Here is a 27023-nt window from a genome sequence, read left to right as displayed (position 1 = left end):
TTTTTTGCGCAGGCAAGTGTTTTACAGTACTTTAAAAATACTTAAAAATGTCGCTGTCAATGTTTTCAAACTATTATATTTGATTTACCAAAGTCAAACAAATGACAATTTCACATCCGTCACATCCATAACGAAAATGTGTCACATCCATAAAGCTTTTTCCTCAAAAATGCAAAAAATGTCAAAATAAAATAAAATCAATCAGTTTTGTTCTATAAAGAGCCAACTCTTATCCATTTGTTGAGCATTATTTATTTTGGGTTGTGCAGTTTAATTCACAGAATTTCTACGAAATATGTTGTATACTGTAAACTCACAGACTTTTTTTTGTCACATCCATAACGCTTGTTTATTTTCCTCATTTAAAGTATAAAAATGTTCACAGATTGAAATTTTTTGATCCCATAACTCTGTGGTTAGTTGTTTTGGAAAATATAAACAGATGGTTCAATATAATGTTAATGTATACTTTCTCTGCGAATTTATGTTTTGAATCTTTACTGCTTTGTCACATCCATAACGCTGGAATCAGCCATATATATATATATATATATATATATATATATATATATATATATATATATATATATATATATATAAAAAGCCTTTTGATCTTTGATGTGTAACTCTTAACAAAATTTTATATAGCAACATTTTATCAACCATAAATAAGAATGTAAATAAGATTGCATTCGGTGACCTTCGACACTTTTATTGTATGTATTTTTTGTTTCCATGTTTTTTTTTTTTGTTTGTTTGTTTTGTTCTGAACTGTTTCGAAAAAAAAAGAGAAAATCTAAAAAATAATAATAATAAATGACTTGCGCCTCCAAAGACAAATGCCTGAATGCAATGAACACGTGGTGACGCATTAATATCGCTCTGTAGGTCTATTAGAGACATTCATAAATATTCCTTGCAAATCTAATAAATGCTGATGACATAAACGTACTAAATCGCACTTCAGCAGCGTTTATTTGAGAGCGCACAAGAAGATCTGCGCGCTCTTAAAGCGGCTTATATTTGAGGGGGCGTGCAAGAAGTTTTGTGGAGAGAGAAAAATCAGAGGAAATCAGTGCGCAAGCAAATAGATCTGCATGCTGTAGGCTATTACATAAATGCGATCTTGACTTCTAATACTGCGCTCATGACATTTGTCATTAAAATAATGCCACAGTAAGTTGGTAGATCCGTGTAAAAAAAAGGCTTGCTGCCTTTTTTTTATGTGCATACTGGAATTTGTTCAGTAAAATAGTTTCCATCGTGGTTTATGCACATCTTTTCTTATAAAATAAATCGTCTATTCTACTCCGTTATGCGGATACGTTTTTATGCACAATTTCAAAACTTATGTTTTATGGTGAATAATCAACCATTATTCTTTGCACATGTCCAAAATGTGCATGAAATAAGGAGGATGGAAACTTAGCTACTGACTATCAGAGCAGACACTAGAGCAGGGGTTCTCAATCTGTCCTGGAGGACCGGTGTCCTGCAGAGTTCCAACCCCTATCAGACACACCTAGGATGGCTAACCAAACTATTACTAGGGCTGTTCCTTAATTATTAGTTCTTAATTCTTAATTCCAAGAACGCAGAGAACGGACTTACGTTCTTGTGGAAACCGGTCTTGCCAGGTCACTTCAGAAAAACGAACTCAGGAGACCACCGAATTGACTCTATCACTGTCTCTCCTCTCCACCAATAACTGGTGTGTGGTGAGCGCACTGACGCCGTTGTCCTGTGGCAGCTGTCGCATCATCCAAGTGGATGCTGCACACTGGTGGTGGTGTGGAAAGACCCCCCCTCATGATTGTGAAGAGCTTTGGGTGTACGGCCATACACAATAAATGCGCTATATAAATACACATTACATTACATTACATTACGACGAGAACAGAGATCGTGTCCTGTGTGAAATGAGATGCTGCGTTCTTCCTGATGGTCACATGACCTTACGCGTTTTTAATGAAAAATTATTTAAACAATACAGCATTCATGCAACAATTTATTGTTTTCCCCCTTTTCAAATTATATACTATGCATAAAGACCCCGTAATGTGTTTGAGCCTTTATAAAGATTTTCATGGTAATGTTTATATTCACCATTTCGTATAGGGAAACTTCTGAGGTAAATCTCTGAACTTTAATAATAAACCTTTTTAAAATGCTGCACTTCCCACTTCCAGTCTCAATGACATCTGAGATTTCTCGAGCGAGTTCGGTGCACAAGTCTGCATCCATGCAACCTCGATATCAAGAACACATCCAGGACATTTCACCATCCTCCGTTCTTGCGGTCTTGAGTATTAGAACTGAACTTCGGCAGTTGATGATGACATTACACAATGATGGCGTTACACAAGAACACGAGAACACAAGATCGCTGAAGAACGCATATTGAGAAACAGCCTAGGCTTTCTAGAAACATTCTTGCAGGTGTGTAGAGGCAAATTTGAGCTAAAATCTCCAAGACACCGGACCTCCAGGATTGAGTTTGAGAATCCCTGCACTAGAGGCTAAAAACACCAGGTTTAAACAGGATTCTGTCTCTCTCATTGCTTTTTAAGTCTATACAATGCCTGAAGACTTCAACATTATCTACCAATTGGAGTACAAATAAGGAGAAGGGATAGGAATGTTTACTAGCAAAGAAACTTTGCAACATTAACCAATGTAAACACCCTTTGAGAGAGCAGCAAAATAGTCTAAACAGCATGTGGTATCTGATGATCTTATACAGGTGAATATAGGAAACTATACTATTTAATTTCGGTTCAAACTCATCTCATTTTCCCCCGGCGTGCATGTGGAGTTTTTAAAGTTCACTCATTTGATGCTGTTGTTGGTATAATCACCTTCTTAAAAAGCAGCAGTCTACTCCCTCACTTCCCCGCTCTCAAACTGCTGGAAAAACATGATTAGCTGCTAGAAACATGATTAATGATTTCTGTTTCCCGGGCTGCTGCTCTGTCTGGGAGCATCGTTACGGAAGGAGAACTTTGCAGAGCTCCCAAGAACCCTGCGATGACAAGAAGGTCTCGCGTCAAAGACCCCCCATGAGGTTAGAGGTCAAGGGGCAGCCCAGATTAGGGCGACACGTCACCTCGCTTTGGGATTTCAATTAACTCTTTCACAGTCCTCCGTTACTCGGGCAACGGATAATCCTGCCGCGACAGATCCAATGCGCTGGTTTCTCTCACCCGGATTAGACCTAATCCTGAATGAAAACCAACTCACAAAGCGAGCTCCAAATCAAACCCGCTTTTTGCCCAAAAGCAGCCAAGCAAAGATCACCAGCAGCCAAATTCACAAAGCAAAGGTCCTGATCTATAATGCCAGAATGAACCGCAAGTGGAAACCGTTGAGATGATGAGGTCAACTATCTAAATCCATTCTGGCTGCATTAAAGGTTGAGCATTACCAAGAGAGATCAATACGCGCCGTCTTTTAATGAGATATTAATTAAGAGGCGACTGAACATCAGAACCTTGACTTAACAAGCTCAACGCTCTTATTAAAAGCAATTCAATATCATGAAATATTACATCTATCAATCTATCAAGAGCTAGCTTTATCTATCTATTGATTTGCTGGAAGTAATTTATGGAGTGCTGTATAATATGCCATAAACTGCACATAGTATAAATTTTCTAAAAATAAAAAACTGCACACGGCCATACAGTACTGTATATGGCTACTGCTGACCCCTTAAAGCGTCTGTAGTCCTCAGAGAGGGACGTCCCCCTGGGCCCCATCACTTTTAGTCTTACTTACACGGCCAGTCTGGAGATCTTGCATTATTTAACTGGCTTTCAGTACACAAACCACAACTGCCTGAGGAAGTGCTTCAGCGGCAGTATCCAAGAAGAGACGACGGCCAAATGAAATGAACCAGACAGTAAATAGTCTATTATTGAGTTCACACTGCTTATACCATACGGAGGAATCACAAACAGCAAACCTTAACAGACCACTGAGAGCTGAAAGGTGGGAAATGTATCTTGCACACACAGCCTAACTTTACTTATATACACATGCAAAGCCTTATAAACACATGAGACTCTTCTGATTACGGACTTCACATCGCCTGTAGCTAAGCTCCCAGAGATGCTTTCATCAAAAAGGCAATAAATAAACGCACGATTCAAACCAGACCTGAAGGGATATGTTGTGATGAACGCATTTAAATACAGCAAAAAGAAATTTTGGCTTCGAGGTGCTCCCAGCCTGTGACTTCCATTACAAGAGCCCTAAAGCCCTTCTCGATACAAAACAGGCTAACGAAAAGAGAAAAACACCACGGCACCAGTTAATAATACCCTTAACAGCTGGTTTGGCATCAGTGAAACCTACCCTATGCTTAACATAATACACTGTGAGTGCCATGACAATGCTATCCAGGATCAGTTGTAGGGGCCATAGAAAACTCCACAGAGGGTGGTGGTAAAGCTGTAGTCTGCAGGCAGATGGCAGATAGCATTGATCGGATCCAAGTCCCGATAAGGCCGAGGGATAGATGCGCTGTCCTGGAAACTAGAAAGGAGAGGTGAGTGGAAAGGTCCCCCACACCCCGTCCCAAAAGAGAAATCCACACCACTGACGGGTATTGATGCACATTAACAGTCCCAGAAGTTGTAATTTAATTCTAACAGCGTGTATCACTAATAATGCTAACTGATGTAATGTTCAATATGCGTTAAGAGGTCAAGGGCTGACCCAAGATGGGCAAAAGCTACAAAAGCTCATTCGAGGGCCCTTCACACGTTCGTTCACTATGGTATGCAACCTTACAATGAGGTCAAAGGTCACACTTGGTATTTCTATCATGACTCGAATAGCTGAAGTAAACTCCGAGAACTGGGTCAAGGATTAACAGGTTAGTTATTTTCCTAAAAGGGAAAGCTTTTAGATACACTTACCCCATCATAAACGCATCACTCATCTATTCCTAGGCTTATGACAATATCGAATTGTCTTGTTGCGATTAATTGATGAAGCTTTTATAATAGTACACAATATTATCCTTTGATAAAGAGTATCAGTTATACAGTTATATTCACCCTCCAAGTACTTCAAGGACAACACAAACACTTCATTAAACATGTATAAACAAATAGACATCACCTTTTTGGAAGGACACTATACACTGTATAAGTGCAGGTTAACTATGTTCATATTGCTAAACACAACTCCTTGACCTTTTTTAATTTGACATTGAATGTAGTACAGTCAGTGAATGACAATTATTGTGAGAAGCACCATACTAATAAACTTGAATTTAATTAAGTTTCACAAAATTGACCTGCAAAATAAGTTACTTAAACAAGTATAATAACATAAAATAATTAACGTATTGCGTTATTGTACATACATGCTCATAGAAAAATGTCTCAACCAAATTAAACTGCAAAATATTTATAAATAGTCTCATTAGTAAGTGGTAAACTGGTTCAAATTAAACAGTGAGAAAAGTCTCTCATTTATTACAGGTTCTGTATTAATATTAGTTTGAAAAATACTACCTAATTTAATTACTTATTAACTCCTAATAGCTAATCAAATAAAGCAATTACGACTTGTAGTCAGATTGTGACTGATTTTAACACTTTACTTGTCATTGCATAAGAAATAAACACCAGCTTAGATTTAAAAAAAAGCTTTTGTATCTTTTATCATGAGTTTAATTAAATTAACTAATGTTAACTATTGGAGCCTTATTGCAGTGTTAATGTAAAATAGCCTTGTTTTCAATCGACAGATTCAGCATGTAGCAACCCAAATTCACATGCGAAAATGATCACTATTAAGCTAACCACATAAGTCTTCAAGCAATTGGTGCTGATATAAAACCACTGCAAATACAATGTTGTGTATATTCTTTAAAAAAAAGTTTAAATATTTAATAATTAATAACAGCAGAGCTGCACATAATTGAAAAAAATATTGCAGTATTTTGCAATAAATACAATTTCACTAGATGACCTGAAAAACTGTGGTTGTTGTTGTTGTTGTTGTTGTTGTCGTTGAAAGATTTCATAATTTTAGGTGGATTACTATTAGCATTATTCAGCTTGATTTTACGTTTTTGTCAGTTTAGTGGCTAATTTGTATGAATTCATACGAGTTCAGTCATACGAAAATGTTTGATTTTAAAATGGAAACCCCACCCCTAAACCTAACCATCATTGAGGGATGAACAAATCATACCAAATTGTAAGAATTCATACGAATTAGCCACTAAATTAAAAAGTTATGAAATATCATGAGATCGTGTTTGATTATTCTGCATAATACATAACCAAATCACAAGCACAGATAAATACAAGAGAGTAAAGATGCAAATGAAATAAAGGTGTTAAGGCCTTTTATGATTTTCTTCATATAGCATTCAGACACTAAACTTGAACAAATTTAATTAAAAATATCACTGTATAAACTGTAGGGTTTAATTATTCATAAATAATTAATTCACCCTATCACACATCGCGATGTTTCACATTAGACATTGTACGATACCTAATTGGTCGACATCGCCCAACCATACTGTATATTCTTCTGTACCCTACTGTATAGTCTTCATCGTATAAATCTTTTTAATCTAAAGCTTCAAAATTAATAATTTCTTGTGCTTTCATATTCTCTTGAAATGCTTAATATTAATAATAATAATAATAATAATAATAATAATAGGTCACAAAATATGCAAATGATAAACTTTCACAACATTATGAAAAAACTTTGCAATGACCATCTATTGTACCTGATTAACCATAATCATTACTGGATATTGCACATGCTACTGTACGATGAGACTATTGCAGACTGTGATATCAATGCCAAAAAGATAAATTGTGCAGCCCTAAATCACAATATTTAGAAGTGCCAGAATATCAATTCAGCGGATGTTCATTATCATGGTATATTGTAATACTGAACATCAGCATATGTCTAATTCCCAGAGGAAGGAAGTATATAATATCATACAGCATTTGAATATAAAGCTGACTCATCTTTTCTGGAATGAGATACTCTGTTGGTCATGGTCAAGCTTCAGTGGTCACCAAAGAAAGCTGCTAATCTCACAAGCCGCCTCATACGTTGACAGCAGAACAAGAAATACAGCAGCTCTAAACAAAGGAATGCAAATGGCTTTTTTATCCTCCTAAATCAGCTGCTAGCTCTTTTATTTCAGTGAGTGGTGGAAAAGAAAGAGGACGGGAAAACACAAGAAGAATGAGAGCTCATCATTGCGGTCCTGACATCATGAGAGTGGCACTGATCCTACACTGAGGTTCCCAGCTGAGACCTCCAGTCTGTTGTGGGAGCGGGAAAAGCTGCATCTCCTCTGGACGACGGCCATGACAAACAAAACATGGTCTGACCCTTCAATCTCCAAACCCTGCTCAAGCCAAAGCACTATTTATACGCACTCAATAACTCAGTAAAAGGAAATGGTAATGAATTTGATGCAGCATCGCTCTTTGCACGTCGTACCAAGGCACTAAAAATATACAACACAGTAGGCCTGCTAATAAGACTGATCACATAAAAAAAATGAAAAACTAATCTCTATTCCTGTCAGATTTCTATGGCGTCTAAATATCACACGCTTTCTCAGAGGGATAACCATCTGCCAGCCGTCGGTGTGCACTTATATAAACGTACATAGTAGAAGAAAAGTGAAGACAGAAACAATTTTATTATCTCTTCCTCTGATCTGATACAGTCAGCTTCAAAACACTTCAGGCCTGACTGCCTTTATTGTGTTAGTTTGACGTCTCCGCAGATTTGAGGTGCAGAAAGAGCTGATAATGGATTGGAAAAGTAAATTAAATAAACTTGTGTTTTATGATAAACTCAATCAAAAAGATATCATTGTCTGTCCTAGAAGTGATATTGAAGCAAACTAAAAAGGCAAGTAATGAGAAAGTCGTCTATTCAAAAAAAGTAAAACATGAAACAGCAAACTGGTAGCTAAAGCGGAAGAATGTGAAGAAGAGATGCTTGTGGGCAAGATTTTGAGTATGGAAGGTACTTACCACCACTGGCAATAACTCAAATGTCTAAAGTTTTATATTTTTCTTTCAAGAACCTACTTTAGTCTCATTTGAACATTCTTTCCTTCCAATAACTCATTTTAGAACTTGCTTGGTAAACAGTAAACACTAAACCACTATTGGCCAATGGAGTTCAACACAGCTTCAGTCATAAAACATAAATAAAATAAAATCAACCAATGATTTTCTGGTAACATTCCCAGCAATAAGCCACAAAGTGTGACTGCTAGCCGCAGTCTTCTCATTTATAAATGCCATGCAAGCTTGTGACTAGAACTGTGACGTCCTGTAAACGCCATAGATGTTATTAAAGTGGAAAAAGGCGCCAAAGGTGTCTACACGCAACGCCTCATGTAAAGTGGGCACGGACCTTTAATAAAGCCCACTCCACACCGACAGAAAGACACAAGAGGAGGCTGGCACTGACAAGCTCGAAGGTGAGAATGTCAGGGATATTTAAAACATCCGTCAATCACAGCAAAGGCCGAGTGCGCCGAACAGAACCACTCAAAGTGAGATTAATTCTGACATGGTGCACTTCGTTTCCCACTGAGGTGAACTGCTTTGACATAAAGGTGGACATTTAAGCCTGTAACGTTGAGATTGATACTCTAGCATCACTTCATAACACAAACTGCATCAAACTACCAGAGACTGAATGCAAACTAAGTGGTTTATTTTGGGAAAACAATTTAGTTCATTAGTTGTAGCTAACGTTAATATCTATATAAGAAAAAGGGGGCGGGGTGTCTAATTCAAGAATAGCTCTTACATTGAATGCAAAACACAATTCGATCAGTCAACAGAATGGCTGGTTATTTTAATAAATCGAGACAAATGAGTATTTCATGTTAGTATATATGGTTAGCCAAAATGCAAAACATTAACATTATGATTCACTTAATGCAGAATATTTAATGTCAATAAATGCATTCAGTCTGCTGACAGAAAGTCTGTAAACAAACATTTGAGCGACTGAATGCGTTTTGTTTTATTCTTCACACCATTTGTCAACAGATTGTTGTAGGTATAATCATATTTACAAATATTGCTTCATCAAAATTAGCCTGGTAAATGAAGCATATAGACCGTGAATCCGATAGAAAACAGTTATGAAATAGATTAAAACCCCTAGAATGTCCATCGCTACAAAATAACCGTAAACGGAGGTTTAATAACTTACCAAAATATAAACATTACTATTTTCTAGCGGTTCTGTTCATAAGGGATGCGTTTTATACAAACAACAGGTTTTCAATAAGCATGGAATAGGATGTTTACATAAAACATGTAACTTTTGAACAGAAGACGCGCACTCGCAGTTAGAAAATACTCAATCCAGATTCGAGTGCTAAATGCTGACTGTGGTTGAAGTCTACGTTTAAATGACTAAATGTCGATAAATGTTCATGGTTAATTTTGAGCTCTCCGTTTAAAACTTTCATTTTAATAAAAAAAATGCATTCTTCCTAGTGTGAAGCTCCTTCGTCTGAAAAACCAATCCTCCGTAGATGGACAAGCTAGAAAGCTGAGAAACGCAATCTTTCAGTTCACTCACAACAAGCACATACCAGATTACCTCTTTGTTCTTAAAAAAGCGCAACAATACGTTCAAGTACAAAGCAGACTTTACTGACATCCTCAGTGAAATAAAGCAGAGAATCTCGTGCATACACATAAACACACATAATCTTCGACTATCTAACAGTTGCCCGCCTAACAAAAAGCCAAAGCCTGTTTCACATAAGAGGTCATTCAATCGCCATATAAGTAGTATAAGATTTTATAATCTGATAGAGGTTTATATGTGAATGCCATAAGTAGATACTCCACGCGTTAAATTGCAAATGAGAAATTGGTCTAAATTTCTTCCTCTCCAATGCAAGCCCGACAGTTCTAACCTACATCCAATTTTGCCAATTCCCGGTTGAATCAGTGTTGGCGAGATTTTACAGACAGCCAACCCACATAACTGTCACACTGATACTGACAATCCAATAGCCAAATAACTAAACAATTGAGAGGAGCTGGACAGAGCCTGGTTTATGTGTTTAAAAACGCATCCAACACCCCTCCCTAGCAGTTAAGCTTATCCCTAAAAGTGTGATATGCAGTGGTAAGCTGAGCTATCCAGCAAAAGCATCGCTTACATTCTGCATATTCCCAGAGAACGCCCCTGTACCCACATAACCTGCATGTTACTTATTTCAGTAATTAAACCACAGGGAATCTAACCAAGTTAGTCATCCGCTATTGCAGCTCAGCACAGACATCAGCTTGTTTAATGCGTCAGTTAATAGACGCCGAGGTGTCAAACCGCATTTAAAATGACCACATCGCACTGCTCTGCTGCTCCGTCGCAATCAAGTATCGATACATTCACGGTGAACGCTGAAGAAAACAGCGCGCGACGCACATCTGATCACCCAAAAAACTGCATTTTCCTCCAGACAAAACTGCATGGAAAAGTAGCGCCTGTGCGTAAAGAGCCGAGGATACTCACTTGTGCTCTTGATGCCTTGGTTTATTATCCTCGCCATGCGTAAAATCTCAAACTTGAGTACATTTCCTCGGCAGCAGTGTGTAAAGCTCCGCGTGCACTTTCCGAGTGTGAAGTCTCAGTACGGCATGAATGAGGAGGAATGCAGTCCGCGCGCCCTCATCGAGACGCAGCCTCGTTTTGAGTCTCCGGGAACGCAACACACTGCCAGAGTCGTTTATCTCGCGCCGCGGCCAGGCGGCGACATTGAGCGCGCTCCAAGCCTTTATGGTGAAATATACAGTTAGTCTGTAGTCTTAAACACCGGTCCGTTGCACCACCTGTCGATGTATCTATGCACATTTATTACAATCACAGAGAATATGGTTTGTTTGTCTTTTGCGTGCGCCAGCCAAGCATGAAGATATGCATACAACAGCTTTATGGGAGTATTGTAACTATTATTGTGAGTAATAATACCAGTTTAAACAATTAGAAATTATCTAAAAGAGTGAAATCAGAATCAGATTAACTCGCCAAGTGTGCGCAGACACAAGGATTTTTGTGTGTGTGGTATATAGGAGCTCAGGGAACATACATATACATAGGGTTACACATACATGTATACAAGATAACTGAAAGTATATTTAAATAAGTGGGAAAGGAAGTAAAGAAAATTATATACAGATAGACAAATAGATAGATAGATAGATAGATAGATAGATAGATAGATAGATAGATAGATAGATAGATAGATAGATAGATAGATAGATAGATAGATAGATAGATAGATAGATAGATAGATAGATAGATAGATAGATAGATAGATAGATAGATAGATAGATAGATAGATAGATGATGGATGATGGATGATGGATGGATAGATAGTAATTTACAATAAAACATAATATTATTATACTAGTGTAATGGTATGTAATTATATATTGTAAAATAAAATACATGTAGCAATACAGCAGTCAAATTTATAAATTTAAGAGTTTTGATACAAAAACCTCTAAATGCCGTCTGAAAGTTTCTTCTAAAATGTGTATTTTCATCAGGCTCTTGTGTGTATGTTCTGTAATATCACTTTTATGGCAAAGAATAAGTCATTTTCCTGGTCTTTAAAGTAAAACATCTCAACATAAACAAAGGAGGCTGAGAAAAATGTTCATTTTAGATTGAAATTTCAGATGGCACTTTTTTTGCATCTGAACTCTTCAAATATATATTTATTAATGTAAGCTCTACATTTTAAATGGTTAGTTTTCTTAAAATTAATTTACAACTAACATTAAGATAAAACGTAGAAAAGAAGATTGATTGACAAAAATAAAATCAGCAAAATAACTAAAATTATATAAAAGTAGAAAGAGTGCCTTTCAGGACTTGGGCCCCATGGCTGGAGTTGCTTAGAGCCCCCAAATCACTAAAGCCGCCCCTGATTATATGTGTATAATGTTTTTTTTTATATATATATATATTGTTCAAATTACAGGAAGGATGACATAAATTTTTTAAACAAGTACAGATTTCAAAATGAGTGTTAAAAAGCTGTAATATAATAAGTTTACAAGCACAGGTTTTTACCTGCCCCCAAATAGACCTTACCTAACAATAGTCACGTTGGCAAGTTGAGGTAACCAAGGCAACTGTACACTGTCGAAATGCTTAATGTGACCAATTTCGATTTGCAAGACAATAAAATATGACAATTTATTACATCTCACCATTTATGCGTTTGTATACCACTTACAGTTGAAGTCAAAATTATTAGCCACACCTTTGATTTTTTTTCTTTTTTAAAATATTTTCCAAATGATGTTTAACAGAGCAAGGAAATTTTCACAGTATGTCTGATCATATTTATTCTTCTGGTGAAAGTCTAATTTGTTTTATTTTGCCTAGAATAAAAGCAGTTTTTATTTTTTTTTAAAACATTTTAGGGTCAAAATTATTAGCCCCTTTGAACTATAATTTTTTTTTTGAGTCAACAGAACAAACCATCGTTATGCAATAACTTGCCTAATTACCCTAACCTGCCTAGTTAACCTAACTCTATCTAGTCAAATATTATTTACCGTCATCATGACAAAGATAGATAAATCAGTTATTAGAAATGAGCTATTAAAACTGTTATGTTTAGAAATGTGTTGAAAAATCTTTCCGTTAAACAGTAATGGAGGGAATAAACAGGGGGCTAATAATTCAGGGGGGCTAATAATTCTGACTTTGACTGTATATGTCACAAAATATAAATAGAAAATACTACAAAATTGTACGGTTTGTATACTTAAAATGTAGTGGTTATATAAAAAAAGCATTTCAATGTTCAAGACCATTTCTGACAGAAAGAATTAGCTTTTAGCTTACATTTAATCATAAATAAAATCTGAACTGGTAACACTTTTTAATGTTATAACATTAATAAATTTACTATTTAAGAATAAAGTCTTGTGCAACACTTATTAATCATAGCTCAATATTTATAGTTAACAGAGATTAATAAATACTGTAATAACTGCATAGTCCATCATTCGTGTTGAACTATGAACTTGGCCATTTTGGAGATTTTAAGTGTTACCCTTAAACTCTTTTAAAACAGTGGGCATTCATTACATGATAGAACTTCATTTCTAGTACACAAATATGTAAATATTATATACATTTCAACATAAATCATAAGACATGCATACTGTAGCTTTAAACTAAATGTTAGTTACACTCCTGGCTTCGCTAATATTGTTTTTCTGTGTACTTTCAGAGAGAAATCATAAATGTGCATATAATAGACGTGAACATATAATGCCGAATACAGAAAATATGCTGTTTGTATTCAGACATAACGCTGGCAATTGTCTTATAAATTCTGGAAATACCCAAGTAGAAACTTTGCTGCTTTATTCTTGATCATTAATTGGAAGCCATAAAATGTGCGACTGGAGCAGAGCACAGCCACATAACGCATAACAAACAATCATTAAACACAGTACTTTAACAATAAGACGAAATCTGTTCTGTGTTTGCTTTATATGGTGTTATAAATCCTTAGATTACAATGAGGTTAGTTTCTTGTTTGACCAGTTACTGACAAAGACCATCTCATGTTAGAATGTATTTGACCACCCGCTAGGCTTTTACAATCCCATCATCCTACTGCACACATAACCTTCCTTACAAAGAAACCAGAGCATCTCTGATAAACACTGTGGATTCAGGATCAGACTTGCACACCCACTGACAAATCCAGCGCTAGACTGAAGACGGAACCTGAATGCACAAACAAGGCTGTCGGACGAGTCAAAATTTACACTAAAATAAACTACATTCTACTCTGACCTTTATAACATGGCTTTGTAATATCGTATTGTTTGTAGACACAATTCTTCAGTGATGTGAGGCTTTTCTGGTGCATCACTGATGGCTTCGCTGGACATGCTTGAAGCGGTTTTTCACATATAAGAGTATCTGCACTCATTTTGTCCTGCTAAGAGGCTGAATGAATAAAACAAAGAGAGTATATCGGGTTGGGGACATTATAATGGGTCAGTGACAATTTCACTTTGAATGTTTTAGGAAAACATTGTTCATGTCAGCAAAACAAAGCCTAGTGGAATCTGATTGGGAAGAAAAATTACAGAATCCATAAATATCAGGGCCTCTCTATTGCCCATTGATCTGCGATAAGGTGAAGAAGTAAATGTGAATATGTTTGCTTGACTGAAGAAAAACATATCGACTGCTAGTCTTCCCACATCCAAAAGTTTTCTTTTTAAAACTTACACTAAACTGTAACAAGAAGGCAAGGTTTATGTTGAACTAGAACTCTGAGTTACTTTTCTTTAATTGAAATGCAGCTAAATGTATATACTGCAGCTATAAAGAACTTTGAGAACTTTTTCTGAGCTTAAAAACTTTGAGGTACAGGTTTAAAAACCTGTATAGGTCATAATAATGTTGCCACTATACCCAGGGCGTACTCACATTAGCTACAGTTGCCTTGAATTGTCCGATGCGTCCCTGTCCCTATTCCCCTCTCCCCTGACAGCCTGCGCTTACACTGCTTTAACATTCTGAACCTGAGCACGCTTACGTCATCGATGATGTGACTGTACAGTTTAACAGGAACCGCGCCTGGGGATGATTCGGAGCACACACTTGTCCACAAACTAGGAAATTTGCCTCGGCATGGTTCAGAAAGCAAAGTGTGAGTGCACCCTAAAATTATGATTTTAATAGATCGCAAGACTAAGATACTAATACTGAATCGAGACCACAACACTAAGATGCTTTTACTGAATAGAGACCGCAACAGTAACCTAAAACAGTAGAAATGTAATTGAAGAGATGATCCAACATATAATCTATATCTAACTTCTTTTTAATTATTTATTAAAACACATAATTATAACATGAAGTTGTTCCATTGACCGCCATGTTATTGCTGCACTGTATTATATTTATACATTTTTTTTTAAATCCTTCACTTACAAATTGTACATAACTTGTGTGCAACATAGCCATTGATGGATGAATGGATGGATGGATGGATGGACGGATGGATGGATGGATGGATGGATGGATGGATGGATGGACAAATGGATAGATGAACATAATAATTTTGGACAAAATAAAACACATATGGATGGATGGATGGATGGATGGATGGATGGATGGATGGATGGATGGATGGATGGATGGATGGATGGATGGATGGATAGATGGATGGATGGATGGACACAAAGAAATTACATTTATCTACCAGATTTGATAGATGGATGGACAAAAATAAAGAAAAACAGATGAACAGATGGTTGGATTGATGGATGGAGGGATGGATTGATGGATGATTGGACAGATGAATGGGCAAAAAGAAAGAAAGACAGAGGGATTGATTGGAAAAACGGAATGACAGCATTCAATAGATGGATGTAACACTTGATAGAAAGATGGACTGATGGATGGATGCAAGAAGTAAATAATAAATAGAATGATAGAACAATTAATAGAATGATAGCCCATTTGAATGGATAGATGGATGGATGGATGGATGGATGGATGGATGGAAGGATGGATGGAAGGATGGAAGGATGGATGAATGAATGGATGGATGGATGGAAAGATAGATAGATAGACAGACAGACAGACAGACAGACAGACAGACAGACAGACAGACAGACAGACAGACAGACAGACAGACAGACAGACAGACAGACAGACAGACAGACAGACAGACCGACCGACCGACCGACCGATCGATCGATCGATAGATAGGAACAGTTAACAATTGTTGAACAGATTCTAATATTTATATAAGACTAGTATTACCACAAAATGTACACCATCAAGCCATCCCTCTCAAAACTGACCAGAAACGATTGACTAATTCACAAGAGCATACTGAGAAAATGAGTGAAACTGAAGCACTCCAACTGATAAACTCTGTCAAAGTTACAGAGTTCAACGAGCAGTATTAATCTGTAGCAGAGAGCTCCTGCAGGTGCTGGTCAGGTGTCAGGTGCTTCTAGAGCCAGGTGTAGTGTGGAGGACTCAGGTCATTCAGTAGTTGGCCTTGCATCTTAAAAACAAAGTGCTCTGAATGTTAGTGTGCCGTTCCTCCCGGGGGATGCTTGCAAGGTCAGTGGCATTAAGAAAGTCTGACTCAGATTGATTAGGTCTGAAACTTTTCTCTCCAACTTCGATAGTCTCCGTGAAGCAGGTGGCGACTGTGAAGTGATTAGTCATTTTTGTTTCCTTTTATCCCAAACTTACATTCCTCTCCAAATGAATACAAGAATGCTCCCATTTCCCAGCATATAATCATAGCTGTATCCATACATGTCCAATATGTGGGCTGTAACAGAGCCTCCCCACTCACCTACTCTGAACCTTTTACAGAAACATGAATTCGGAGGCCTGCTGTGCTGGCTGTTGCTTTTGCAAACACACAGCTGTACGTTGCCCCCCGTTCCCAGCCTCCAGTTTCATGTCCTGCGGCTCCCGGCCGAACATTTCCTCACAGGACATTGTTTCACCAAGAAGCAAAGACTTCCATACAACGCGAGATGGCTCGCGGGGGCTCATGGCGTATCTCTCCTGGCCAGCTCCGCCTTGATGTCAGCCATGCATCTCTTTCACATCCACTGCAACACCCAATCATAATTAAAATCTTGTGTGGAAGCGGGAGCAAGGGAAGCTAATTAGGGACAAACACTTTCTTTTTCTCTGGCGCAAATCAAAAAGAAGAGAAAAGACCGGCTGCTTCTGCACCCCTGTGATGTGCGACTGGGGCAAGTAGGAGGAACTGGCGGAAACCGAGTGTGTCTATTCTTTAACATTTTTTTTGATCATGTGGAACATCACAGACCTGCTTTTGCTTCTGTGCTCACGCTGCAGTTCTGTGTGAATTAGGTCTGTCTAACACACTAAATGATGGGAGAGAGGACAGTAAGGAACAGAGAGCAAAGGAGCGTGGGCGTGGGGACACTGTCTGGTGTCTGCATCCAGAAATAAGCGTCGTTTTGTTCCTCCCTGGCTGGATAATTAGATGTTAGGCTAAGTGTGTGTTTGTCTAATGGATGTGTTTTACATTTGGGATGTACAGAGCATTGATGTCCTTCTTTACACGTCTTGCATTAAGTCATTATGTACAAGCGGTTGTATCAAACTTCATTTAAAAATAGCTCATTTAAAATTTCTAGATTTTTTTTCTACGTTTCCGGCTCTTCATGTAACAGTCAATAATATTGACATGAAAGCTAAGAATAAAGCAATGTATGCAACTTAAAGACATGCTGATGATGTTACAATAATATTTGATAAAATGACTCAAATTTAGAGAGTCAGCACATACAACAAATAGCCTAGCTTGCAATATGATCACACTATGAATACACAGTGACTGATAATACAATGAATACTACACATCTTTTGGACATTTTTAAGAAATGGCTGAAGACACATCTGTTTCTGTGCACTTAATCCTCTAATAATAGCACTCCCAATTTTAAACGTTACCCATCTGTGTTTTCTTTAATCAAAATGCTAAAGGAAATTTGACTTCTCACAACATCTACACCGTGTTGCTTTGGATAAGTCTGCAAAATAAAAAAAATTAATGAAGTCAGTGTTTGTGACTGACAACTATATTGTTTAAAGTAATGAATCATCTAACCAAACACACTTTTTTCCCCTTAAAGTTGGTCTTGAATAGAAATTATACTTTACTTATTCACCCTATGTTATACCAAATCCTTTATGACTTTCATTATTTGTAGATACTTGCCATAAAGTTTCTGTGTGGAGTTTTAAGGCTGATTTATACTTCTGCATCAAGCGCACGCGTATGCTACGGCGCTGACGCATAGCCCTACGCCTTTGCCGTTAGCTTCACTGACGTGCACGTCTCAAAAAATGTAACTACACATCACAACGACGTGTAGCGCAAGCTCTGATTGGTCGGCTTAGTAGCGCTGACAAGTCTGGGCAGGACAGAGAGCCGCGCGACGGGCGCGAGCCCAATAGAGCGATTGTTTACAAGTGTGGAGTCCATCGAAGGAGCTCCTGATGGAAAGTTTTGTTTTGTGTTTACCTCATAGTTAAAGTTGTTGCACGTCCGCCGGTTCCTGCTTCAAAAGAGACACATTAACACCTCACTGCCAACTAGCAATTTGGAAAAGACCAACAGAGACAGCGCGCAGAAGTATAAATGCACAGCTACGCGCGTTGCATGCGCAGTTGGTTATGCCGGTCACTTGACACAGAAGTATAAACTAGGATTTATGCAGCGCATGCACTTCCAACTGCAACCCATCACTGGGAAACACCCATACACTCTCATTCAATATGGACAATTTAGCTTACCCAATTCACCTATACCACATGTCTTGGACTTGTGGGGCAAACTGGAGTACCCGGAGGAAACCCACACAAACACGGGGAGAACATTAAACCCCACATAGAAATGCCGACTGACCCAGCCGATACTCAAACTAGCGACCTTTTTACTGTAAGGTGACAGTGCTATCCACTGTGCCACAGCGTCGGCCATTTAAAATAGTTGTCAGAGTAAAACATGTTTTTCTTCTTTGTTTCATAGTGGACTTTAAGGTGGCACATGCCTGCTGGCAATCTTACAGAATTAAACCTAAGACTTTGAAACTCCCCAAAACAAGCAAAAATTTTGTCAGAGAATAACTAGGTAGGACTGGTCAATAACATTTTAAGTCATGGCTTAGTAATGGGTGAGATGTCTAAAGACTGACAGCCGATTCCAGCTGCTCTGTGAATGTAGCCAATGTTTATTCAAGACTACAAGGATTTTAACCTCTGCGTTAAGTTATGAGGTCAACAACCTCAGATATTACTTCTTAACTTTTCACATTTGCCTACAAACATAAGCCAATTCATAATCAGACCTAAGCAGAGAATAAGACTACATATGCTTCTGCCAAAACGGTTGTAATTGCTTGCCCAGTCCTGCCCTCGTAATTGGGCAGTGCATCACCCGAATGTCAGTCCCTTAGTTTTAATTGCCTTTCACGGTATGCGTGCATCGCCTTCCTGACTAAATATTGCACCCTATACTGGTCCATTCTGGCTGTCTATTATGTTATACATAAGACACTGTAGTCTAACATCCCTAGACACCAATTACTTGCCCATATCAGACCGATCATTAGTCCCAACCGAAGTCAAAGACTGAGGCCTGACATGGTGAGTGTAAAGGGAGTCTCTCTCTCTTGCTAACCCCCTCCTTCCCTCCTCCAAATCGCTTTCATGTGCCAGACCCTGATCCTCTATTTGCGATTCATCAACAGGCCATGAAGCGTTTCTACTGTCTGCAGGAGCTGTCCATCGGTTCCCATTTCTCTTTGCCATCTATCGATGTAATGCATTGCGCATTACTGTCGCCACGGCAGCACTTACCAACATCCGTCCCCTTGGCAAAAACCTTGTTGTGGTTTCTGTCGAATAGAAATGAATTACTTGGTTGTGACAGATACATTGTAATGCTATTAAGACAGAGAAAAGAAGGGTGGATTCATGTAGAATAATAACGGTTTGAAATGCACATACTCATCAATGCATCATTGATCAAGTTTTCCATACCGACATACCGAGAGGGTGTTAACTGAATTTGGTTCTGGTTTACAGTTCTTCTTCTTCTTCCAGGGGCACTACGGCCCTTGTAAAGCCTTGGCCTTTTTAACCTTTTAATGCTTGATTTTTCCAAGCACACACTCCTAAGAAACGTAGATCTTCTTCTACGCCATCTAACCACCTCTTCCATGGCCTTCCAGGATGTCTTCTTCCTTCAAACTTGTTTGTACACTTTCTTAACAGCTCTCTGCTTGGCCAATTTCTCTAGGTGACCCAGCTATCTTAACCAGTTCATCTTTATTTCTGTGACTAGGTTTGGCTCACCATACAGGTCTGCCACTTCTGCTTTAATCCTTATCCACCATTCACCTTGGTCACAAACTGGTCCATAGTTCCTCCTCAAGATCTTTCACTCCCAGTGACACTCCCTTTTCACTCTAAGTGACTCTAGCTTCATTGCTAAATGGCTAACTTGGATTTTATTGAGAGAATAGCTGGGTTTATGTGCTTTATGAAGGCTTAAAAACAGAGTAGATTTGTTTGGAGCAGTGTCTAAGTCAATTATATCCATTCAGAGGTGCACTCAGCTCTGTGAGTTCATAAACTCCTCCAGAAACTATACCTGGATGATGGAAGCTTTCAGCGGTGCTTCAGACTGAGCCAAGCCCAGTTTGATGAACTGTTGTCCGGTGTTGGCAGGAGAATTTCCCCCCGGGACACCAACAACAGGCACTACTCATAAATCACGCCCCAACAAGACAAAGCTCATGATTGGTTAACGCCGTGCAAATGTCCGCCGAAGCTTAGATTTTCCAACTCGAGCGATTCGCGAGTTAAAACCGTCAATCGCACAAAACATTCAAACCACACCACTTAATTTGCACTGCCTCATTTGCGTGACTTAACTTGTAAATCACTTGCACTTGACTTGAAGTGGCAGTTCTTCACTGTTGACAATAACTTCAGGGCTTCTGCCATAATGTTCTTAACCACGCCCCTCTTACTGTTTATTTGCTATGAGGGAATGATGTGCAAAAAGAAGCCCTGCCTTCTACTCAATATTCTGTTTCAGTTGGAAGTACATCAATATACTGAAATAAAAGTCTCAGCAACTTCCTGTTCACACAGACTTACAATGATAGAATATTGATCGATATGTGGTGATATATGTTAGTTTACATCAATTGATTCTTTTATGAAAACCTTTTCTTAGCAAACTGCCAGAACTTTCAACTTCGTTGAAGCACATACAGACCTGTGACATCCCTTTGCTCTTTGCCAGTTGGGTAACAAAGGACTCCTACTCAAAAGACTACTGTAAGACAAGATAAGAGAAGGTGTCCGTGTTATCAATTCCAGCATGCATCAGTGCAGTGGTGTAAATGAGTGAGGAGAAAGGAGGGCTGGCGCAGCCCTCGGGGAGCACCCATCCCTGAAAGCAAGAGCGAGAGGAAGAGACAGGAGCAGAAAGAAAGGGTAAGAGGAAGAGAGAGAGAGTCCCATTGCCTGTCAGATCTCATGACTTTCTTTGTCCTTGCAGTAGTATGTTGTTATTTCTGGAACCTTATCTAACAAGAAATTTTGCAATGTGTTTGGAGGAGCGAAAGAGTAGAGTTGGAACCAGCCAAAGAACTGCTCTACCCTTCAGCAGTGTTGCACTTTAGCCACAAAAATAGAGAAATGGAGGATTCAGTAGTAGTGGTCATAAAATATAATGTTTAATGTTGGAGATGTGCTGTCTTGGGCTGTTATGAGTGTAAGGCTCTGCTTCCTCATGGTATTAACATGCGTTTTCATTCATTAAATTGCAAGTGGCCAACTGAAATGCATTAGCGTTTTCACTTGGTTTTAACATGCATTCAAATGCTTCTTGTGTCTTTTTGCATTGAGATTTAGTGAAGAAACATTCTTCTTATTTTGTCAAGCTCAGCATCTCTTTCCCTGAGTGAAACACATCAGTACTGTTGAATCAATTAACCCATGCTTCTACGTACAAGAGTGAGAAGGAAAGCAAAAGATACGTGTGTGGATTGCAACTATACTTGAATAATAACCCATGTCTTTTGATACAACAATGTGTGAAGTATGACAAGAAATCTGAATGAATGCCTCTGGAAGCAATCATTCATTCATTCATCCATTCATTCATTTTCCTTAAGCTTAGTCCCTTTATTCATCAGGGGTCGCCACAGCAGAAGGAACCACCAACTTATTCAGCATATGTTTTACACAGTGGATGCCCTTCCAGCTGCAACCCAGTGCTGGGAAACACCCACACACTCTCACACACATACTCTATGGCCAATTTAGTTTATTCAATTGACCTTCAATTCACGAAGCCAAGCCTGCTCACAGAAATAAAGAGAAACAGTATAAGATGGCTGGGCCAATTAGAGAGGCTCCCCGAACAAAGAGCTGTTAAAAGAGCATACAAGCTAAAACTATAAGGAAGAAGACGTCCTGGTATGACGTAGAAGATGATCTACGTACCCTAAGAGTACATGCTTGGAGAAAGCAAGCTTTGGATCGGGAAGGCTGGAAAGGAGTGGTGGAAGAGGCCAGGGTTCTACACAGGGTATGACGCCAATTTTTTACCAAAAATAATTGAGCGCACCGGTGATGTTGACACGCGAGGAGAAGTGAACCGCGAGAAGATTACAGACCTACACATGAGAAAACTGGTGCTTGCTGATCGACCGCGAGGAAATGGGTGCTTGTGAGCTTGTTGTAAACCCTCGCGCACGCACATCATCTTTGCATCATCTTTACATCATAATGTACGCTTTTGCTGGCTCTTCTCTCTGCTCACACAAAACTTTTTGGATTTTTATCAGTCTTGGGGCGACACTTGTTTTAATTGTTATCTCTAACGTTATTGGTTACCCTCTCTGAAAGTTTACACTTTCGGAGGGTTTACAAAGAGTTCATGAGCGCCTGTTTCCTCGTGGTGGATCAGTTCAGTGCTCGCATTGAACACCGCCAATGCGCGCAAGCACTAGTTTCGTTGTGTGTAGGTCTGTAATATTCTTGCGATTCACTTCTCCTCGCGTGTAAACATCAACGGTGCACTAATTTATTTATTTATTTTTTATTTTTTTTTGCCATAGATTTGCCGTCATACTTTGGACTGTGGGGAGAAACAGGAGCACCTGGAGGAAATCCACGCCTGGAGCAAACTCCACACAGAAATGTCAGCTGGCCCAGATGGGACTTGAATCAGCGGCCTTCTTGCTGTGAGGCAACACTGAGCCCCTATGTCGCCCTCTGGAAGCAATCGAAAGCTCAAAATATTCTAAACACTATTTACACCTAGAAGTAGAAGTAGTAGTAGGTTTATTTTTATAGCACATTTTTACAACACAGCATTTCCCAAACTGCTCAACACAATCCATACTAATTAGAATAACAAATCATACAACACATAAATTAAAATTACAACTAAAACAAAAAACAAACCCCTCAACATTCAAAAGGATAATCTAAATACACCTGTAATAATGCCATCCAGCAGTGATTAGATTAATGAAAATGTATCTTATTACCATGTGTAAAAAGGCCCTAAATGTAAGGATTTTACTAGAAGATGCTGGTGTCATTCTGCAATTCACTTAGTTTTTCCTATTTTAGAAACAAATTACAGCAATAGCCCTATTTTGGATGGGACTATTTCAGGGGATCATTAGACACATTTGTGTTTCACAAAAGTATTTTTCAATTGTAATTTCATTCGAACCTCCAAGCTTTCGTTTTTCTTACAGTAGTTGCCCTATTTACACTAATGCCTTTTCTTACTATTTTCTAATTTACTAGTGTAAACGACACCTCACAAAATCTCTGTAACAAGTCCAGAGCAAATTGCCCACCAAACTCAGTAGCTATATTTCCATCTAAAATGCAAATTGTATGCACAACACTGGAATATCTAATAAAAGATGTGCAAATAAAGCAGTTTCCATCCAATGAGTCACTAGCCCCTTTCACACAGTGATACCGGTAAATATCTGGAAAATTTCTGGAACGACTTTACCGGTATATTCAAAAAAGCAATGTTCACACAGGCGAGGACATTACGGAAATTTTCTGGAAAAGACCGTTCACACATCCATTCCAAAATACCGGTAAATTCTGACATCATTCACCACAAATAAGCTTTAAACGGCTGCGCTTGTATTTGTAAACATTTGACTAAATTACAAACTCTGTGAATGATCAATATTGTGAACAACTTTTGCAGGGTCACTTTCGCATGTCGAGATGTTCATAATATGTGCGTGTGCAGTCGCTCACAAGGCTGTTTCACAGGCACACGCAAAGCTTGAAGGTAAACAAACAACGGCTTATCATAAGCATCTCATCGATGATTTTTTACACAGTTGGCATTAAGAAGAACATATAAACGTGATCTGACTAACTTCTAGCGGCTAAATGTGTCTGGAAAAATATTCAAAGGCTTTTATTCTCACAAACCGCGTGAACGTAAATGCGTCTGATTGTTGTGATTGGCTAAAGCAGACGTCTCACGTCAGCACATTCTAGACGTGGACGCGCTCTTTCCGGCAATCTTCCTTCTGCATTCACACAGCGCAGCATTCCGGCAAATTGCCGGTAATGTTACAACTTCTCTTTCCGGAAAATAGCCAGAACGAATTTACCGGTATTTTCAAAAAGGACCTGTTCACACATACAACCTTTCTGGAAAATTGCCGGTAATTTTCCGGAAAGGTCTGTATGTGTGAAAGGGGTTAAAGAGAACACAATCATAACTTCCTGATTAACTGGCATCAAATATCGAAAATAAAAACAGAATTTCCTGCAGTAAGAGAAGCTGCGTGAATCTTTTTTTTTATTTAATAAATTACTTGCGCCTCAGAAGACAAATGCTAACACACAATAAACACGTGGTGGCATTTGAAGTTGTGAGATGTGGAGCACAGAAGCACTTGACAGTTCTGGATGTATAATAACACTATTACTGAAATGGTTGAAGCGTTTTATAATGACCAAAACGACATTTCCGGTGTTTTATGGGGTCAGCCGGCTGGTTTATTCATTCCCACATATTTTTTTTATCATCACATTATCTCTTTCACATAACTTTTTTAATGCGCATACTGATATTTGTTCGGTAAAATTGTTTCCATCGTAGCTTATGCGTAATTGTTTTATTGGATAAAATTGTGTGGATGTTACCACTATGATATCTATCAGAAGTTAGATTTTCGATGCCATACCTGACGAATAAATTTCAGTATTCAATGACAAAATGACGTTGGCTTAAAATGTTGGCTTGACATTTTAGTTACTTACCAACACAACCTAAAAACTGCCAAATATCATTGTCTAATGATGTTACAGCTTGACATTATGTGGACGTTACCACTATGATGTCTATCAGACATTAGATTTTGGGTACCAAACCTGACGAATAAATGTCAGTATTTGACAATAATATAACGTTGGCTTAAGATGTTGGCTTGATGTTTTGGTAATTTGCCAACACTCTAAAAACAATCAAATATCTGTGTTGATTTATGTTGTTATTGGACGTAAAATAATAACGTAAAAACGAAAAATAACGATCATTGAAATTTGGTCACCTAACATCACGACCTAAATCTAACCTAATATTAACGTCTTATGATGTTTTATGCCTGCTGGGATGACTATAAACAGTCCATGCAATGTGCAGATGTACAAAACAGACCCTTCCACCTCTGTACAGCAATAAACACTTATATGTCAGTCCATTATGAATTAATACTTGGAATTACAGACGTCTGTGACAAATACTCAAACATTAATTAGATAATTAGTGTCATCCAAAATGGGGTGCTGTTTTAAAATGTGCTAAAATGGATATCATTATGACCTTTCTCAATTCTCTAAATGGCCTACATCACCTGGCCTATACTACCCATATACATTTTTTCGACACTAAAATGATACATACAACTAAGAACTCTTAAGTTTCCTAAGCAATGAAGGTGCAACAGATCTCAAGATGTTGTACATTTGCTGTTTACATGCATAGCCACAATCTCAGTATGAACTTTCCAGTCCATCCTTATCGCATATGTGTTCATTTAATAGAGAAACTGTGGAGTGGATCTAGATGCTGATTTGATGGAGGGCTTCAGTCAGGTGGAGAAACCCCCTCCTCAGCCTCCTGCAGCTGGGAAGACTGACGTGGAGGCTCACAGTCTGATTTACTAGGTGCTCTGGCAGTTATCTAAATGCAAAGTGATGGCGTAATGGCAGTCGCAGGTCTATGTAAGCGGCCAGAGAGGGTCCCGCTCTTCTCTCAGCCCTCACAGGAGACCCCGCAGCGGGGCATTAGCCCAGCCAAATGTAGCAGAATTGATATACTCAGACAAAATATGGGGATTATAGCCTGTCAAGGTTGGGGGAGGGAGAGAGGAGGGATGATGGGGGGAAAATGGACGGCTCATCATATATTGGGTGATAAGAAAAGAACTGTTGGGAAAGAAGCAATCATCATCATCACTGTGGGAAAATGAGAGGACAAAAACCAAACTCGGATGCACAGTGTGAAACAGCTAATTATATTGTTAGTACTGTTATATATTATTATTTTAAATTATATTGCTAGTATTTTTTTGCTACCGTGGCAATTTCCTTTCTCCTTTTTTACCGAACAATATAATGCAACAAGGAACAGGTAAAATTTTCTGTACTATATTTAATTTGTTATTATTTATTTGTGATTATTATTTATTTGGGAGGCCAACAATAACCTGATAAATACAAAAAGTATGCTGTGCTTTAATACAGTGCGAGATTTTGGAGATCTGCTGGACATTTGGTCTTTTCGACAGAGAGAATTAATTAATTCATAGCTAGAGCCACCCAGCTTTGCCAATGTGACAGAGCATAGAGCTTGCTATTCACTGTGTGTGAAGTCCGGCATGTTGCTTCAGTGCTGCATAGCTTGAGGTTGTTTTTTTGGAGGAACCGCAGTACAAGACACTAAAATCCAATGATCAGTGACCATTACAGGCACTTCAGCCATGAGAGCACATGAAGGAAATCAAATCGGTCAGTCGTGAGATTCTGTGTCACGATTTTACTGTCCAAGAGAAACAGATTGAAATAAAACTCATGAACGGCTCAGGGACCTATTTTACTTCTATTGGATAAATGTGAAATTAAATTACAGTCCTAAATTTGGATTTAGATTATTTCTCAATAATTATTTGGATAAAACATTTTAAGTCATCAGCTTCATTATTATAGCCCTTCCCAGCAGGCACACAATATCATAAGGCGTTTAATATTAAGTTAAAATTCAATGTCTAGCCAGCATCTAAGGACGTTTATGATTTTAGGTTGGAAAGTGACCAAAATCATAATAGTGGTAACGT

The 27023-nt window shown here is 38.3% G+C and overlaps 1 protein-coding gene across 2 annotated transcripts in view; it reads right to left on the bottom strand.

The window, feature by feature from the left end:
- The window catches only part of plxna1a (plexin A1a), a 423762-nt gene extending 413020 nt beyond the window's left edge, over positions 1-10742 (bottom strand). For both annotated transcript variants that reach the window (XM_087307529.1, XM_087307530.1), the window contains exon 1: positions 10564-10742. The gene's annotated coding sequence lies outside the window, so the exon portion shown is untranslated. The remainder of the gene's footprint in view (positions 1-10563) is intronic.
- Between the last annotated feature and the right edge of the window lie 16281 nt (positions 10743-27023).

The sequence above is a fragment of the Danio rerio genome, chromosome 23 (assembly GCF_052040795.2).
Source record: "Danio rerio strain M-AB ecotype USA chromosome 23, GRCz13ab, whole genome shotgun sequence".
In the NCBI taxonomy this organism is placed as follows: domain Eukaryota; kingdom Metazoa; phylum Chordata; class Actinopteri; order Cypriniformes; family Danionidae; genus Danio; species Danio rerio.
Note: the sequence above shows the minus strand (reverse complement) of the source record. Positions and strands in the feature narration are given on the sequence as shown.